This window comes from Pleurodeles waltl, chromosome 1_2 (assembly GCF_031143425.1).
Source record: "Pleurodeles waltl isolate 20211129_DDA chromosome 1_2, aPleWal1.hap1.20221129, whole genome shotgun sequence".
NCBI lineage: Eukaryota > Metazoa > Chordata > Amphibia > Caudata > Salamandridae > Pleurodeles > Pleurodeles waltl.
In genome coordinates, this window is record NC_090437.1 from 1,272,244,823 (window position 1) to 1,272,265,447 (window position 20,625).

A 20,625-nucleotide genomic window follows, 5' to 3' on the forward strand; every position below is an offset into this window, starting at 1 on the left:
TGGCAGTTTGGGCTGGACTGTTCCCATGGGGAACAGGGTCAAGACTGATTTGCATATGGCTGGGTTCAAACTGGGGTGGCATGATGAGCAAAATAATTGATGGATTAAACCCAGATCTGTGACTGGGGGGGTGAATGATGGATTGGTTCTGCATTCCGTCCATCATTTATGTTTGTTTGCTTTTGTCACCATAAGTGCGCCGGATATGCCCAGACGTGGGTCCCTGGCTCACTATGCCACTGCATTCAAGCTAGCCTGGCTGATGAAGGGTGATACCCTGAAACCAGTCCCAGGATGCTTGTTTCCGGGCCAGGGAGGATCTAGCCTGGCAGTTTGGGCTGGACTGTTCCCATGGGGAACAGGGTCAAGACTGATTTGCATATGGCTGGGTCCAAACTGGGGTGGCATGATGAGCAAAATAATGGATGGATGGATTAAACCCAAATCTGTGTCTGGGAGCGAATGTTGATTGGTTCTGCATTCCGTCCATCATTTGTGTTTGTTTACTTTTAACAAGTTGGCATTTTCTTGCCTAAGCCATTTGGTACCTGCAGCCTGTCTCAGAGTCACAGGAATGGGTGTGGGTGACAGTTGGGCTTTGTGTATTCCTCCTAGACAGACACCCACAATGAGGAGCTTAGATGTGACTGGATGGGCCAATGCTGGCAGGATGGGAGGAAAGAGTTGGACCCAGCCCCACTTACACTTGAATAGGCTGTGTCCTGTCTCCACACAAGGGGGTGCATACCCCATGTAGTTAGTCTTGAGCCAGGGCCATGAAGGCAGGGCACCAGTGCACTTCAAATGCATGCCTCTAGAAGGTTCTCCCCACTTCAAAGGTACAACTGTGTATATATACTGGACCTCAGACACCACCACTTCAGTATACTTTTGGACCTGTGGATACTCTGCCAGGAAGAAGGACTTCTGTGCGGCTATATGGGCTGTCACTCTGCTGTACTGGTGCTCTGAAGGAACTGCTGCCCTCTTGCCTGGGGGAGAAGGACTGGACCTGCATCTCATGAACTCACAACCCAGAGTGACTTCAAAGGCTAATTGGTTGGCCTCCTGATCTGAACACTCAGGCTTTCAACTACTTTGTACTTGCACCTCGACTCTTCCATCTGTGAGTCTACCCTGCCAAGTGGTGCCACGCCAGTCATTGACCCTTGGAAGTTGGCTTAAAGTGCTCTGCCAGATCCTGTGGATCCAGCAGAAAAGATGCATCTCCTCTGCTGCTTGGCGCAAACCCATGCAGAACCAACATATCTCCACTGCAGCAGAAATTGGACCCGTCACGTAGGCAAGCATTGCCGCCACAGTCCATTAGAACCACCACTGCGCAAAGCATCATTCATGCAGGTGCTCACATCCCTCGTTGACAACAGCCTTGATGATTATGCCAGACTCAGCATCTCAGCCTCACAGCTCTTCGGAACCGACGTGTTACCCCAACTGCGCACTGCATCCTCAACGCCAGTCTTTGCATCACAAGTGCAGGCCCACGCATCACAGCCTTGCTGCATCTCAGAACCAAAGCATCACTTATGGTGTATTACTCATCCTTAAGTGGATCCTTGCAACGCTCGCAAGCCTAGCTAGGTCCCTGTAGCCAGCCCATGCTCCACTGCAGTGGACATGAACTTGTGACTGTGTCCGGTACAGTGCAACCAGAAATCCATAGCTGGGGCTGTGTGCTTTTTTTCTATTTTTCTCAAATATTTCTGGTTCACTCGAGTGGATTTTTGTTGTTTTGGTCTTCATATAATTATCAAAGAGAGTTCTATTTTACTAACTAATGTGGGTTTCTATCTGTCTGGTGATTTCACATATATATATGTGTATATATATATATATATATATTTATATATACATATAATGTGCAAAACCATAGAAATTCAGCAGTTATAGTTAGAGTTATTTCAAGTAACTATAATTTGGGCCCTAAGGTAGCTATCACTCATGCCCCTGCCATGCACAGTTTTCTCCTCCAAATATTTACTGCAAATATTACATTGATATTATCAATGATGTTATCAAAGATGTTATGAGCATTGCAATATGTGGGGTATTTAGCAGTGCATGGTAAGGACACGAGTTATAGCCACCTTAGGGCACAAGTTATTGTTTCTTGAAATAACTAACTATAACTGATTAATATCTATGGTTTTGTCCTTTTAAAATATGAGTCTAACTATAACGTCCCTGTAACCGTTGTTTTTTTAAGTGAATTTCTATGTTTTTTTTATGTAAAGTAAATTTAATTACTGTACATTAATCCAACCACCTGGAGGGCCTGCAACCAACCCCCATAACCACCAAATTCTGCGCTACACACAGCCTTTGGTCGTGCCTGGAGGAGGGAGGGGTTGGCCACAGGGCCGGCTCGCAGGCCAGGCCTTGCAGCCAACCACCTATAACCACCCAACCCCTATAACCCATCAACCCAGAGCCGCAAAAGGGGTTGGCTCGCAGCAGCAGTTGTCAAGAAACAACCCACTCGTCACAGTCACTACTTGAGATATTGCGCACAAAGAAAGCAAGAATGCAAACGCCTCCATCAAAGTTCATAGGTAACTTTTCAAGGTGAAAATAAAAGAAAAAAACCTTGCTTTGCCTTGCCCACACAGCAGAAATTAGGAAGATTACTACTTTATAGAAGTGGACCTTGAACTCGGGCACCCGCTTTGTTTATATCTGTAGAACCCCCCTATTATGATAAAAATATTTTGCCCCGGGGAGCTGGTTGTTCCTGGGGCATGGAGTAAAAGTTAATCCTGCAGAGGTGGTAGTCCCCCAGGTCTGGAGGGGGTCCACAGGAACCCCCCCATTATTTTAAAAGTATTTTGCCCCGGGGGAGGTGGCATCCCCGTGGCCCTCTGCATATTTTATAATGATCTGAGGAGGTGGTGGTCCCTGGGGCTCATGAAAGCCCTAGTAAGGGGGGCCCAGTGCGCTCCCTCTTTCTTAACCTCCTTGAAAAGCCTCCGGGACCTGGACCACCAGCAACAAAATAGAGAAATGCAGGAGACCCTTTTTTTCCCTAAATCAATACATGTAATACCACTCCCCTGTATGCAATTCCACTATATGCCACTCCACTTTACCCCACTCCTCTCAAGTGTACTCCACTCAATGACACTGTACGCCACTGAAAGACAGTCTACGTCCCTCTACTACACTATATTCCACTCTACACTATTCTACTGTATGTCATTCCACTCAACCACACTCCAGTCTAGGCTGCTGCACTCTATGCCATTCCACTGTACGCTATTTCACTGTATGCTGTTCCACAGTATCGCACTCTAGTCTACAGTATTCCACTGTATTCTACTACACTACCTCACTCTATTGTATGCCACCCCACTCTGCATCACTCCAGTCCATACCATGTATGCAGCTCCACTTTGCGCTTCTCCACTGTAAGTTATTACTCTCTACCCTAATCCACTCTACGCTATTCCACTGTACGCCACTCCCTATACACCACTCCACTGTACGCAACTACACTCTACACCACGCGACACTTAGCTATTTAACTCAACCCCACTCCATGCTGTTCCAGTCTACACCATTCCCAGCTGTGCTACTCCACTGTACGCCACTTAACTCTAAGCTGTTTCAGTGTATGCTGTACCACTGTATTCCACTGCATTGTACGCTATTCCACTGTATTCCACTCCACTCTGTTATTCAACTCCATGCCACTCTATTGTACTTTACTCTATGACACTGTACTCCATTCAATGAGTCATGCCCCTCCACTCTAGCACACTATACTCCCCTCTAATGCACTTCACTGAACAACAATGTACTCCTGGTAATGCGTCTCTACAGCACTCCACTTTTCTCATTGCCATTGTACGACACTCATCTCCTTTCTATTACAATCTACACAACTCCCTCCGTCACTCCATCCAACTTTACTATACTCTACTTTATGAGACACTACTCCACTATCTGCCACTCCACTGTACACTACTCGATGCCACTCAATTCCATGACAGTCTATGCCACTACTCTAACCATAATATACCACACTCCGTGGCACTCCACTCTATAACACTTTACCACATTCGACAACATGTCTGTCTACTCAACTGCACTACACCACTCCACTCTACAACACTTTACTGCATTATATACTAAGCCAGTCAACTCCACTCTATTCTGCAACATTCTACTCCACGCTATGCTATGCCCCTCCATTGGACTCCACTCTGTTCCACTGCATGACACTTTATTTCTCAGTCAATGGCACTATATGACACTTCACTCTACACCCTTTCACTCTACCACACTCTACTCCACTCTATAAGACTCTACTACACTCTGTGCAACTATACCACATTGAACTCCACTCTATGCCCCTACACTCCAGTGTACAAAACTCTACTCCACTCTATATCACTCCACTGCACAAAACACCACTCCAATTTAAGAATTTTTACTCAACTCTACACCTCTCCACTCTACTGCAATCCATGCCACTGTATTATAGAGCATGCCACTACAATTTATTACACTTTAGTCCACTCTACGCTATGCCACCACACTACACTATACGACACTCTCCTCCACTCTACAGTGCTCAACTTAATACTCCACTCTGCGACACTGGATTCTACAAGCTGAAACATTTTTATAAATAAAAACATTAACATTCAATGAAAAAAGCATAGTTATAGTTAGGAAAGCTTTAGTTATTCTTTCTATGCAAACAAAAATTAAACTACACAAACAGACATTTTTAAGATATAGTTATACCATAAATGTATAATTTATGCACCACCTTTAAATTACTTTAATTTTATACAAACCAACCTTAAGCTACACAAACAACAAACATTCTAAATTAATATCGGTCCCTTAAATTTATAATTCAAGCAACACCTTTAAATTATGATAACTCACTCGCACACCTTCATACGCAGTCTTAAGTTTGGTAGCCACACTACAACTATAACTCGCCACTCTACCATGCACTGTGTTCTCACTAATGATGCGATTTGCGATGTCAAGGTTTTATTGAAAGTGCTATGATTTCAGATGGTATAGCTAGTGTAATATGAAAGGGTATAGGCAGTGCATGGAGAAGGCACAAGTTATAATTATTGACGTTGTCTACCAAGTTTGATATACTGTGTTTGGATGTACACAAATTTTAGTAATTTCAAGATGTTGCGTAAATTATAAATAACGGTGGGCATCTAACGACTGTGACTATGTGCCACTACACCTGCTGCACTAATGACAGCCAGGTCTGTCCTGGATTGTTTAATTCCTTTTGTACATTTCATTTCTCGTGATCATCAAAAACAATTGCTGTCATAATAATGGATCATAATTTCATAAATCCAAAAGCTTTTGCTGACAAGCTCAGTGCCTCGCAGGCCTGCCAGGACAAGTAGCAAACCGGGAGGTGATGGGGAGGAGAAAACATAATTGAAGAAGATTAGATGTGACGTCTATCACCTATATGTTGTCAGTTGCAAATCCATTTCTAGACGCACCTGGACACAACATAAAGGCTCCGACTTGGAATGGCCATAGGTAGATATTAAGAACCCACAGAAACAAGACAACAGGAATGCACCAAACCCTATGTACTGTAAGATAGTTTATGACAACAACTAGGGAATTAATCAAAACCATGTAAACCATGTTACCATGCAAATCCTGCAATTGATTGTTGTGAAGATGAACGATAGAGGCTTTTTGACAACACTTGTACCTTGCTGTACAGCAACTCTGTGAAAATTTCAACAGTGTTTTTGAATATTAGAAAGAATCCACTGTGGCTGTTGTTAAGTTGCACAATAGTGGTATGATGCAGTCCTTGTATCTATAAATCGTATTTCACAGAAATGTTTTGGATTATTTACTTTAAAAAATATATATATATATATATATATGGAACATGTCACTTACCCAGTGTACACCTGTTTGTGGCATGTTGCGCTGCAGATTCACATGCTGTGCACTGTTCCTGCCATCTAGTGTTGGGCTCGGAGTGTTACAAGTTGTTTTTCTTCGAAGAAGTCTTTTCGAGTCACGGGACAGAGTGACTCCTCCCTTTCGGCTCCATTGCGCATGGGGCATCGACTCCATCTTAAATTGTTTTCCCTGCATAGGGTGAGGTAGGAGTGGTAGAATGACGATACTAAAGATGTCCATGCAATGGAATAGATATGTATGTACATAGTTTGTGGTAAAGGAATATTTATTTACATATATACAATTTAAATGCAACTTATACGGCTACAAGCTCCCGGGGAGGTGGGGGGGTGCGCTTGTGAATCTGCGGCGCAACATGCCACGAACAGATGTACACTGGGTAAGTGACATTTTCCATTCAATGGCATGTGTGGCTGCAGATACACATGCTGTGCATAGACTACAAAGCAGGTTTCCTCCCGAAAGCGGTGGTCAGCCTGTAGGAGTTGAAGTTGTTTTAACTAATGTTCTTAGTACAGCCTGTCCTACTGTGGCTTGTTGTGTTGCTAACACATCTACACAGTAATGTTTGGTAAAGGTATGAGGTGTAGACCAAGTGGCTGCCTTACAAATCTCTGTCATTGGTATATTACCTAGAAAGGCCATTGTTGCTCCTTTCTTTCTAGTGGAGTGTGCCTTCGGTGTAATGGGCAAGTCTCTTTTAGCTTTGAGGTAACAGGTCTGAATGCATTTGACTATCCATCTGGCTATGCCCTGTTTGGATATAGGGTTACCAGCATGGGGTTTTTGGAAACCAACGAACATTTGCTTAGTTTTACGAAATGATTTTGTTCTGTCTATGTAATACATTAGAGCTCTTTTTATGTCTAATGTATGCAGTGCTTTTCCTGCTACCGAGTCTGGTTGTGGGAAGAAGACTGGGAGCTCTACTATTTTGTTTAGATGAAACAGTGAAATGACTTTTGGTAAAACGTTTGGGTTTGTACGGAGAACCACTTTATGTTTGTGTATTTGTATAAAGGGTTCTTCAATAGTATAGTAAACGCCTGTATTTTGCTAACTCTTCGTAGCGAAGTGATGGCTATTAGAAAAGCTAACTTCCAAGTTAAGAATTGGATTTGGCAAGAATGCATGGGTTCAAAAGGTGGGCCATGAGTTGTGTAGGTACAATATTAAGATTCCACGAGGGTACTGGTGGGGTCCTTGGAGGTATGATCCTTTTTAGTCCTTCCATAAAGGCTTTAATAACTGGGATTCTAAAAAGTGACTTTGTATGTTTAATCTGCAGGTAAGCAGAGATTGCAGTGAGATGAATTTTGATGGAAGAAAAAGCGAGATTTGCTTTTTGTAGGTGTAGTAAATAACTCACAATGTTTTGTATGGAGGCATCTAACGGTGTGATTTGGTTTGCTTGGCAGTAGAAAACAAACCTTTTCCATTTACTAGCATAACAATGTCTTGTTGTCAGTTTTCTTGCCTGTTTAATGACTTCCATACACTCATTTCAAAGGTTTAGATAGCCAAACTCTAAGACTTCAGGAGCCAGATTGCTAGGTTGAGCGATGCTGGATTGGGGTGTCTGATCTGTTGTTTGTGTTGTGTTAACAGATCTGGTCTGTTTGGGAGTTTGATGTGAGGTACTACTGAGAAGTCCAACAGTGTGGTGTACCACGGTTGGCGAGCCCACGTTGGTGCTATGAGTGTTAGTTTGAGTTTGTTTTGCCTCATTTTGTCGACTAGGAAAGGAATGAGTGGAAGAGGGGGAAAAGCGTAAGCAAATATTCCTGACTAACTAATCCATAGAGCATTGCCCTTGGACGGAGGGTGTGGGTACCTGGATGCAAAGTTTTGGCATTTCGCGTTTTGTTTTGTTGCAAACAGATCTAGGTCTGGTGTCCCCCAGCGGTAGAAGTAATCTTGTAGAATCTGGGGATGTATTTCCCACTCGTGAGTTTGTTGGTGATCTCGACTGAGATTGTCGGCTAACTGATTGTGAATGCCTGGTATATATTGTGCTATGAGGCGAATGTTGTGAATTGCCCAATGCCAAATTGTTTGTGCTAGGAGGCATAGTTGTGACGAGTGTGTCCCCCCCGTTTGTTTAGATAGTACATTGTTGTCATATTGTCTGTTTTGACAAGAATGTGTTTGTGGACTAGAAGGGGTTGAAAAGCTTTTAGTGCTAGGGAGACCACTAGTAGTTCCAAGTGATTTATGTGAAGTTGTTTTTGTTGATTGTCCCATTCATATGTATATTGTGATTGTTGAGGTGTGCTCCCCACCCAATCATGGAAGCGTCTGTTGTAATAATGGCGTGAGGCACTGGGGTCTTGAAATGACCGCCCTTTGTTTGAATTTACAGGGTTCCACCATTGAAGCGAAGAGTGTGTTTGGCGGTCTATCAACACTAGATCTTGAAGTTGACCTTGTGCCTGCGTCCATTGTTTTGCTAGGCACTGTTGTAAGGGCCGCATGTGTAGCCGTGCGTTTGGGATAATAGCGATGCATGAGGACATCATGCCTAGTAGTTTCATTACAAACCTGACTGCGTACTGTTGGTTTGGTTGTATGCTTGACAATATATTTTGAAATGATTGAACTCTTTGTGGGCTTGGAGTGGCAATTGCTCTTTGCATGTGGCTCCCAAGTATTGTTGCATTTGGGATGGTTGCAAGTGAGATTTTGGTAATTTATAGAAAACCCTAGTTTGTGTAGAGTATCTATTACATATTGCGTGTGACTTTGACACCGGTGTTGAGTGTTGGCTTTTATTAGCCAATCGTCGAGATACGGGAATATGTGCATGTGAAGTCTCCTTATATGAGCTGCTACTATAGTGAGTTATTTTGTAAATACTCTGGGCGCTGTTGTTATCCCGAAGGGCAATACTTTCAATTGGTAATGTTTGCCCTGTATGACGAATCTGAGGTATTTCCTGTGAGACGGATAGATGGGTATGTGGAAATACGCATCCTTTAAATCCAGTGTTGCCATGTATTCTTCCTGTTTTAGCAAGGGAACTATGTCTTGTAGTGTGACCATGTGGAAATGATCTGACTTGATGAAGAGGTTTAAAGTCCTGAGATCTAAAATTGGTCTTAGTGTTTTGTTGTCTTTTTTGGGAATAAGGAAATATAGGGAGTAAACCCCTGTTCCTTTTTGATGGTGTGGTACTAGTTCCATGGCTTGTTTTGTTAATAGTGCTTGCACCTATTTGTAGTAGGTCTAGATGCTGTGCTGACAGTTTGTGCGTCCTTGGGGGAACATCTGGAGGGAAATGTGTGAACTCTATGCAGTAACCATGTTGGATAATTGATAGAACCCATGTGTCCGTGGTTATGTCTGACCAATGTTTGTGGTATTTTGTTAATCTTCCCCCCACTGGTGATGTGTGTTGGGGAAGTGTGACATTGAAGTCACTGCTTGTTACTGGTGGTCTGCTTGGCAGGCTGAAATTTTCCCCTTGCTCTTGGGTATTGTCCCCTGAATGACCCACAAAACACCCCTCTCTGGTATTTTGACTGGTAGGTGGGTTTTGTTTGGGAGGTGGATGGCTCTGAGGGTTGCTGTCTAAACCCTCCCCTAAACTGTGGCTTCCTAAATGTTCCCCTATACTGGGAAGAGTAGAGCGCACCCATGGCTTTGGCGGTGTCTGTGTCCTTCATTTCTTCTATTGCAGTGTCCACCTCCGGCCCAAATAGTTGCTGCTGGTTGAACAGCATGTTTAACACCGCTTGCTGAATTTCTGGTTTGAAACCAGAACTGCGTAGCCATGCATGCCTCCTGATGGTAACCGCTGTGTTTACAGTTCTTGCTGCTGTATCGGCAGAGTCCAGTGCAGAACGGATTTGGTTGTTGGAGATGGCCTGACCCTCCTCCACCACCTGTTGAGCCCGTTTTTGATATTCTTTTGGTAAATGCTGAATAATATCATGCATTTCGTCCCAATGGGCTCAGTCGTAACGGGCGAGGATGGCCTGTGAATTGGCAATACGCCACTGGTTGGCCGCTTGCGACGCCACTCTTTTCCCCACTGCGTCAAATTTACGGCTTTCTTTATCAGGGGGTGGCGCATCCCCCGACGATTGTGAATTTGCCCGCTTCCTTGCGGCTCCCACTACAACAAAGTCCAGAGGGAGCTGCTGTGTAATGAAAACAGGGTCCGATAGGGGAGGTTTATATTTTTTCTCTACCGGCGGTGTAATGGCCCTTCCCTTGACCAGTTCTTGGAAGACCTGTTGTGCATGCTTAAGCATGCCTGGTAACATTGGCAGGCTTTGATATGACGCATGTGTGGACGCCAGTGTATTGAAAAGAAAGTCATCCTCCACTGGTTCTGAGTGCATAGTGACATTATGGAATGTCGCAGCCCTGGCTAGTACTTGTGTGTAGGATGTGCTATTCTCTGGAGGAGATGGCTTTGAAGGATAAGACTCAGGACTGTTGTCTGAAACTGGTGGGTCATAAATGTCCCAGGGATCCGCATCGTCCTGCGTCTGCACAGTATGTGTGGGTGACTGTGCAGTTGGTGTACCGACTGGTGACCTTGTCCCTTGTGTCGAGTGTGGTGGTGACATCTCTGGTGTGAAATGTGGAATTGGGGACCTTTCTCTAACCACCTTTGCTCTTGGCTGCTCAGTTTCAGTCTCTGCGTGAAAAGCCGATTTCCTTTTAAACTTGAGCGGAGGGATGGTTTGAATTTTTCCAGTGTCTTTCTGGATTTGTAACCTTGGTTGAGTTTTGTCAAGCTCCTCCACATCCAGCTCCTGCTCAAACCTGTTCCTCTCTTTAAGTTGTTGGGAGAGCCCATGTTCTTCTGTATAAGAAGTCTTTTTCAGCTCCGAAGCCGTTTTTTTCGGTACCGAAACACCCATGGTTACAGTTGGTCTTGGCTCCGAGAGGCTCTTTCGAGGCTTACTCGATTCGACCAATCGATGTCGACTCTTTTCGATGCCGGTTTCTCGACCCGAGTCGGAAGACTTCGGCACGATCTTGGCCTTTTTCGGTGCCAAAGATGTTATTTGGTCACCGCTTTTCTTGTGGGTCGAGCCATGGCCCTCAAGCAGTGGCGTCCCCGATGCTTTCTGTTTTTTCGACTGACTTTGGGGCTGGGTCGGGGCAGGCGTACTCACTTTTTGTCCTGCCGTCGGTGGTCGGTCTCCGTCGGAGTCATCCGATTCCGAACCCTGGATCGAGATGGCCACCTCTTCCTCCTCGATGTTAAGGTGTTGTGTCGATTTCAACGCCATCTGCAAGCGCCTTGCCCGTCAATCTCTCAAGGTCTTCTTCGACCGAAAAGCCTTGTAGGCCTCACAGGTTTCCTCTCTGTGATCCGGTGACAAACGCAGATTACAGACCCAATGCTGGTCTGTATAAGGATACTTGGCGTGGCACGTCAGACAGAAACGGAAGGGGGTCCGGTCCATGAGTCTTCGACGATGGGTATGGTCGGGCCGACCAGGCCTCGGTTGGGTGCGGAAGCCCCGAAGTGCCACCGAAGCGGTTGTCTAGTCTGTGCTGATGTATCTATAGAAAACCGGTCCCAAACACAACAATACCGATGTATTTTCGATGATTTGTTAAACTTTCCCTATTTGAATCACGGAGCGAAGAGGAACACGTCCGAACCCGATGGCGGAAAGAAAACAATCTAAGATGGAGTCGATGCCCATGCGCAATGGAGCTGAAAGGGAGGAGTCACTCGGTCCTGTGACTCGAAAAGACTTATTCGAAGAAAAACAACTTGTAACACTCTGAGCCCAACACTATATGGCAGGAACAGTGCACAGCATGTGTATCTGCAGCTACACATGCCATCGAACACATATATATATATATATATATATATATATATATATATATATATATATATATATATTTTCTCTAAATGTTTATTGTATTGTGTGTTACATACTTGGTTTACTATTTGCTAATAGTCACTTCCTTACCACAGTGTAAATGCCCTTGAGGCACTTATTTGTAACTGCTATAGGCAAATATTTAAAACCTAGAGGCAAGATGATGAGAATGCACATTAAAAACTTCGAAACCCTGTAAGGGGAAATTTCATGACTATTTCTGTAATTAGTTCAACACAAGGATCACTGCTTAGGATAATACCGGTCATACAGTTTAAATAGGAAAGGACCCATAACAAGGGAGAAGGCCTTTAATGACTCGCGATACATGAGGAATAAGGGCCATCAAGCTATTAGAACATCCCACCTACTGAAGGTAGAGCTTTCTGATTAAACAATGAGGTAATGAATCACAAACATCTGAATGACTATGCAGATCATACCAGACACTCTGGGCCCTCTAGCACTCCATTTTATTTAAGGGCGCTCCCAACATTTTTATGTTCTAGTTAAATATGGTTGACCATATCTGCTGTCAATAAAGGCCATTATCCTCTCTGCAGTTATGGCCCGTCAGGCAGAGGTGTATAAAGAGGTAAATCAGGGGCAGCTGCTGTCAATGGGAAGTGATGGGGCAGCGCAAGAGAGAATAAATAATAAATAAATAAAAATAAGACTACTCTCCTGCCACCGCATCGTTGGTCTTCTGCTCCTGGGTTGGTGCACATTGCACAGGCTTCCAGACTCCCCTACGCCAATCCAGATGTTGCTCTCATGCTGGTAATGCTATTATCCAGCATGAGGGAAGGCCGTGATGAGTCTGAACGAGCTGGTTTGCTGCTTGCTCAGGGACAGAACTGGCTGTTCCATCACTCCTCCTTGCTGCTGTCTGTCAGGATGGCCCCGCACTGCCCTAAGACTCAGCCGGTTCAGTGAAAAATAAAACAATAAAATTGTTTTATTACCATTTTATTTTTCATCTGCTGCTGGCTCTTAGCAGTGGGGCGTTGCTCCTCCTCCCTAACGGAGGAGCCACCGCAGAGGTAAATTACATCTCTTATTACACAGCAGGCAACCAACCAAACCAAACAAAGGGTGCAGGAGGAACTGGAGCTGTAACTCATCTGGAACTCTTAAAAAAACAGCTCAGCCCAGAGGTCACTCGCCTCTGCTTTTCTCACCATAGTGATCCCTGCTGTGCCCCTCTGTCTCTCTCTCTTTCATCAAATGAACTCTTGTTACATGGGGAGGAAGGGTTGATGCTGTCACAAGAGGTTATGTGAAGAGAGTAATTCAGACAGGGGCACCGTGGGTGGGCTCCATAGAAAGAGGCGTAGAAGCACATTTCTCAAGACCCCCCCATTGAGTTTTAGCTCCAACAACTGCTATGATGAGAGGGATGTAGGAGAAGGGCTTTTGAGGAGAATTCTTGGACCAAGCCATATCAAACATATTTGATACTAGAAACTGGATTATCACTCAGCAAGTCAATAATGGTACGTGAAGCCCACAAAGGGAGCATTCTGATTGGCTGACCAGCTCCCACGATTCCAATCCGATCTCGAATTACAATTCTGGCCCTAAGGGTTACATATATGACTTTAATTATTGTAAGTAAGTGTAAAAACAAAAAAAAAAAAACAGTAGTTCTTTCGTACAACTATTAAAAAAAAATTCTGCTGCAATATTACCCCTCAAGAATAGGACTAACTTGTAAGAAGGAAGATAAGTGAACATCAGTGCGAACTGCATTGGCTAATGAAGATCTCAACCCATTACAAAAGGTTCTTCACTCTTAATAAACTTTGATAAGAAGCCGCCCAACTTGAAGGATGGTATTTTTCAAATTATGCTCTCATTTGCATTTGAGAGTGAGTTGAACTACTCACACAGTTTTAATTTTCTGCGTTTATACACTTTATTACCTTCATGTCTTCATTTTTCTATGAAACATATTCAACTTAATCAAATGAAGCATTAAAAGAACTAAATTAATTCCTCCATAGCATTTGCCTATCTAGGCATTTTGCTAGTCATTAATTAACAGATTTTACTCCATCAATCTAAGATTACTGAATGTGCGTTCACAGTCCAAGCAAGTACCTGGAAATATGTTGTAGATACATCTGTATGGTCTCCATCAATAAAGACACACCACCAAGGTTACGCTAGTATTTACATTTTATTGTTTCAACGTACAAATGTAAGCCATACAACACAAGACATAGATCATAGAATACATTAAAAAGTGTTAAAATACACATTATGCAAGTTACCAAGTGTCCTATTGTTCTCATAATGGTAAAAAGTACCTGTTCAGGGTTTACAAAAAAACAAAAAATATTATAAACCATACACAATTTATACTCGCATTTTTATCTGAGATAACTGCCTGGTGAGATTCAGGATGTAGTGGCAGCATTGTCCATTTCCAGCTTCAGCGCCCTCTGTCTAGATGCCTCCTGCATGGGGACTCTTGTCCAGACTAGAAGGGACCTGGCTTGGTAGTTCAGGATGGACTGTTCCTATTGGAAAAAAACTACTCTGATTTGCCTATAGGCAGTCTCTGTTCGGAGTGGCATGAGCGGCAAGAAAAAAGGGAAAAACTGCTGGACTGGAAAGCGTCCCAAGTAATTGTCATTGGCTCAAATTCATTCAGCCACACACACTTTTCTCCAATGACTCAATGGATCTGAGATTCTAGCTATACACTTTCTCTCTGTCCATCAGTGTGTAACAGTCATGCTTGTCCATAACATGCTTGTACATCATCCACCAGATACTTTGCTTTACTTTATTACCACTTTTGAAGATAAAACGTCCAGCTTTCTTACTGATGAGTTACCAATGATCTTAGTAGTTATGAGCTTCCATCTTCATTGCAATGACAATAACGCACTCATCTTTTGGCTTGTGGAATGCCACATCTTATTCAGATATGCTATTTGCTCCTTTTGAAGGGCCTACTTCTATTACTGTATATTTCCTTTAATTTTATTAGATAAGTATTCAATTAAGTCCTTCATCCCACTGATTACTCACTGCTATACTTGCACAACTATTTTAACAGCAATTGCAAACCCAGTCTGTCTCGTTTTGCTAAGGCCATTTGGTCCCCACTATTGGCTTTGGCATCTGTGAATGGTTTTAAAATGCACATGAATTCAAGATGCCAATAATGGTGAATAGCCATTTTGAAGTCTATCTGCCATTCTTTCACGATAGCCACCATGTTGTGTGACACAGCATGATGGCCACCTTGAAAGTAGAAAAAGTAAGGTTTTCATACTTTCTAGATGGCTACCACGTTGTGTGACACAACATTGAGGCAATTTAGAAAATCAGATTTTCATACTTTCAAGATGAGCAACTTATTGCATGCCAACATGGTGTGGCCCACCATGGTGGTGATCTTCGAGACATGATACTTCCTACACATTCAAGACGGCACCATGCTGTATCATGCCACGGGTCATGCAATGTGGCATTTACCTTTAACATAGAAGAATTAGACTTTCAAAATGGCCAGCCACTGCTATTGATTTTGCCAATGTCTGCGCATTTTTAAAAGCATCTGTCATTGGCAAAGTCAATACCAGTGTCCACCAAGTAGTGGGAAAGGAGAGAAGTATGGTGAGGAAGCATGGGGGTGAGGGGAAGAGAAGAAAAGTTAGGGGTGGCCAGGGAGAACACAACACCAAACCGCAGCTGAGTAATTTACGTGTGAGTTGGTAGAAAGATATGAGGAGAGGAGGATGGGAGAGCAAGAGAGCACGGGAATGAGAAGGACATGCACTCCCACGGAGTGTTTTTTTATTTTTAAATAAAAGTAAAAACTAGTTGCCATGTCAGCAGCTGCAGGACACAAGTCAGAATCAAAATCAAGGGTAAAGAAGAAATGTTCCATGGGCGGGCTAAGCACAAGAATAAGGAGGAAAGCTATCCAATAAAAAGCAAGAAACTGAAGTAGACAAGAAAGCCATCCAGTCATAAGCAAGGGGACAATCCAAAGCCTACTCCCTGTAACATTACATGAAATGTTGTCAGCACCCGACAACTGAAGCTGTATGTAGCAAGACTAATAAAATGATAAGAAATTAGAAAAACATCACTCCTGATGTTACTCATCTTTTCATCCATCCTCTTGTCATGAATGATCCAAATGGAAGCTAATAAAACTACTGCAGATTGTTCCAGGCTAATTTACCTTACACATCCGACAATAATAATTAAATCTAACATTAAATCTATTCCTATAGTCTTGCTTTTACAATAACTCAACTGTTCAAACAAGCAAGCTGAAAGAGTCTTGAAAGCTGGATACAAAACTAGCTTCACCAGCTATTTTCATAATTGTAGAACTATTGCGTTTGATTCCTGTAATTTATCCTTCTCAACTATACCGTGAGGAACTATTTATGTATTTTAGAAGCAATAGGTCTGTCCCTCGAAAAAATATTACAACAGAGTACTTCATTTCTTTTACTCATTGCATGAATACTTCCTTACTTCCCTCCCCCAGTCACTTCCTTTGTTGGTCTTCCTCTGACCTACACAAGGCCACAATGCACTGTAAATGTTGTTTGGTCCAGAACTCATTGCCGATCCAGTTTATTCTTTAAATTGGCATTATCATGTTGACTTGTCTCAGCTTCCCGCTTAACACCTCACTCTACAGATATTAGCCCCGATCAACCTACAGGTGCTGCAGTAGACGCCTGTTGTACACCCTTCATCCAATACGAATTGCAGGTCAACCTCACTTCTTACTGTGATAGTTCAAATCCTTGAACAGCATGTTCTAGTTCTGTTCTTTCCTGGTAATAGCAGTGAAGTACACTTGAAGACAATAAGTGCCAGTTTTGCCCCAGCGGATTCACCACGGCAGTAGCAGCCACCGAGAACATTTGCATGGCGGCCAACTCCTGTAGTGTCAATACCTTGATTCTACTCAGTCTATCAGCATCTTTGACAAGGTTGACCACTGCGCCCTGCCGGAACATTACACAAGATCAGCCTAAGCAGTCAAGTGATCACTTGGTGAACCTCATTTCTCTCAAGTGGCACTCAAGGTACGGCTTTAGGGCATTCCACCTCCACTAGATTGGACATCTCATGTGGCGCCAACTAAGGCTCTGTGCCTTCACCGTAACTCTTTAATCTGTACATCAAGCCTCTCGCATCTCTCCCTGGGCTTCCAATTTATAACGATGATGGTGGTACCCAGCTCTTTTAGCCTTAGTGGTCATCCCTCTGAGGACGCTTCTCTTCAAAGATGCAAGATGGGAAGGACCCGGCTCAAACTGAGCACCACCCAGACAGAGGTTTTGATGGTGCACAGCAGCACACACCTCTTCGTACTGATTTCCGCATGCACACTTCAGATGTGAATGTTCATAAAATCACCTCCTGCGTACTTCTGAATGTTGTTCTGCAGCAGCTGTTCTCTTAGGTCTCCACATAGATTATGGCATATAGGGCCTCATTCTGACCCTGGCGGTCCTAAGCCGCCAGGGCCGCGGGCAACGGAAGCACCGCCAACAGGCTGGCGGTGCTTCAGTGCTCATTCTGACCGCGGTGGTAAAGCCGCGGTCAGAAAAGGGGATCCCGCCGGAATACCCCTGGCAGGGCTGAACCTCCATGGGGATTCCGACCCCCTTCCCGCCACCCTGTTTCTGTCAGTTTTTACCGCCAGGAACAGGATGGCGGGAACGGGTGTCGTGGGGCCCCTGCACTGCCCAGCCCCCTAACAGGGCCCCACCATGATTTTCACTGTCTGCCTAGCAGACAGTGAAAATCGCGACGGGTGCAACTGCACCCGTTGCACCCCTGCAACACCGCCGGCTCCATTCGGAGCCGGCTTCTATGTTGCAGGGGCTTTCCCGCTGGGCCGGCGGGCGCTCCTTTGGCGGGCGCCCGCCGGCCCAGCGGGAAAGCCAGAATGGCCGCCGCGGTCTTTTGACCGCGGAGCGGCCAAATGGCGGTGACCGCCGCCCGCCGCGGTCAGAATGACCGCCATAGTGTTACTAAGATTCAAAGTAACATTTTGTACATCGTCACAGTTCTTAAGATGCAGCTCTGTCTCAGTAGCGGAATTTCATCATTAATTGAGCAGGAACAAAAGTAGTTTCAGCCTTTTTTTTGTGATATAGGAAAAAAAAAATGTAACTCCCCCAGCTGAGCTGCAGAGTTGCTTCCAATGATAAGCATTGTTTTCCTAAAACTGGGCTCATCGGATCACCTAAATTCTAAAATGTTTATTATCGTTCCGCCCACAGGCCAGGTTACTACTCCTTTGTGGGCTCAAAAAGGCAACTTTACATTAATCATGGAAAATGCTAGAAATGTGTAGTCCGTTTCTGTCCTTTTTGTGCTCTCTGTCTTCTAAAGTCATCTTTTTTTAACTAAACCAAATTAAGACTAAATTCTATTTGAAGTGAAGTTTGAAAGTACAATGATGTACATAACACTAATGGCGACTCTATTAAGGACCTCTGAAGATATATATACTTTGCTGGACCCACTCAGTGAGATGTTTATGATGTGGTTACCAATAACTTCCACCACAAATCTTCTCCGTGACTTTCAATCAGGCTTTAGATCCCAGAGAGAAACTGAAACAGACCTTTGTCCCCGACACAGAGGATGTCTTCAATAATGTACATGTCTATGTTGAATCTTGACTCTTCTGAACCTGTTGGTACCCTTTGCTATGACTGGCCTTCTGGTGTATGGTGAATAAGATGTGTGTATATGACTGCATTTCCCTTTAGACACAGAGTAGATAAAGCCCTAAGCTTGGGTTGAGGATACTCCTGCTTTTATGGGTTGAGCACTCCCATCAAACTCCACTCATCAGGGAAAATCTGCCCTTTTCCTTCGAATGCTTCACAACTTATGAGGCAGAAAATGTGCCTCAGGGAGAGAGAGACAGAAGGGCAAATGAGAGGGCATGAAATTAGGGAACAGTCTGGGGCAATAAGGGGGCACAGATTGAAGAAAACAAGGACAGAAGACAATGCACTCAAACAAGAGTCAGAGGTAGAAAAGGGTCAAGGGGGTGGGCGAGAACAAGAGCATCACAGTGAAGGGGTGAAAAAGAACAGCAAGTCTCAGCGTGTGTGTAGAATGGGATAGTCTGCAAAGGCAGCTATTAGTAATGGTGGCCAGAGGTACAGGGACAATAATGTGTCCTTGATCTTGGCACTGGTGTGCTCCCTGCACACCAGTGCCAAGATCAAGGACACATTATTGTCATGGATGGTGCATAAAGGGGAGCCCACAGGGCAGCCTAGAACAGGAGCCCTAATCAGGGCAAAACCGGTCTTGGGTTGCTGGTGTTAAGTTGAGGGAGAACCTGGCCTGCCGGTTCAGGCTGGACTGTTCCTATTGGAGCAGGGTGAAGGCTGATTTGCATATAGCTGGGTCCAAACTGAGATGGCAATGGTGAGTGATAAAACAATGGACTGGGATGAGGCCTGAGTGATTATCAATGGCTGAGATTAATTTAAGCATTCCATCTGTCATGTGGATGTTGTAGAACAGGGACTCAGCAGCCTGGAAGAGGCCTCATAAGTTGCTAATAATAGTTTAAACTACTAACACAACATAGCACCCAACAGCCCTCAAGAAGTCCCCACATCCAGGCATGATCGGTTTCAGATTCTGCATTCTACACTAAGCCCAACCAGCACTGAACAAGAGTGTGGTGAGTGGATCAGCAGTGAGCCCAGATAGATATGAAGGACCTGTGGGAGGGATGTGGGTAAACCATAATGAATAGCCCAAAACGTCTTAAGAGTTCCACAAGGAAGAACCAAAGATAGTTAGCCAGTAGAGACACATCAGAAGGGGCATCACCAATGCCAACCGACACTCATGGCAATACAGACCTTCACTCATCACCAAAACCCAGTTCCTTCCTCTACAGCACCAAGCAGCCCCCATAAGCACAATACCCCACCAACAAACATCTGTAGACAGCTGAAGAAAAAACACACACACACAAAAAAAAAGACATCTTGCAGAAATGTGCCCAGCATGCACAAGCATCTTGCAGCATGACATGTGAGCGCAGTCTGTCAAAAACACAGGTCCAGGACTTCAGGCTATGAGAGGTTTGGTCAGAAGATCACAAAAACCCTGAGCCTGCCCATGTAAGTGCTGTGGTGTTGCTACATGCATCTCCCTATTATAGTGCCCAGCCATCATTCTCAAAGCCCAGGACATGGGGATAGTACCAAAAAGGCATAATCACATAACCTGGCCTTGCAGCTACTGGAGCGGAAGCATCCAAGGCATGATCAGCTATGACGGTAGGACAATACACTAAGCAGCCTATGCAACTGATCAGTAACTAAATCTGTTGCTCCAGAAGCAGGAAATAACATGCTAATGTATATACTTTAAGGATTTAACTAGGATGTCGACTACAGTAGGACCGTGCTCAGGGGCTGAAATACTACGCCCTATAAGAAACCACAATGCGAAGGACAATTAGATCTAGCAAGTCACACAAAATCAACTCCACAATACAGCTCCCCTACCAACTAACAAATAACAAAACAGAAGCACCCAGGGAAGGCCAGGGATTGTTCACCAGTGCTTGCATTGCCACTAGTTACATCCACTTAGAGAAAACACATATTTCATAAATATATCCCTGACAGTCCTTTTTATTTATAAGATTATTTCCAAAATACTCAAAATGTATCTTTATATTATTTAAAGCATACAACAAGTTTGCAGTAGTGTTGCAAATCTGAATTTATTAACATGTTAATAACTAGAATGTGCGTCAGAATAG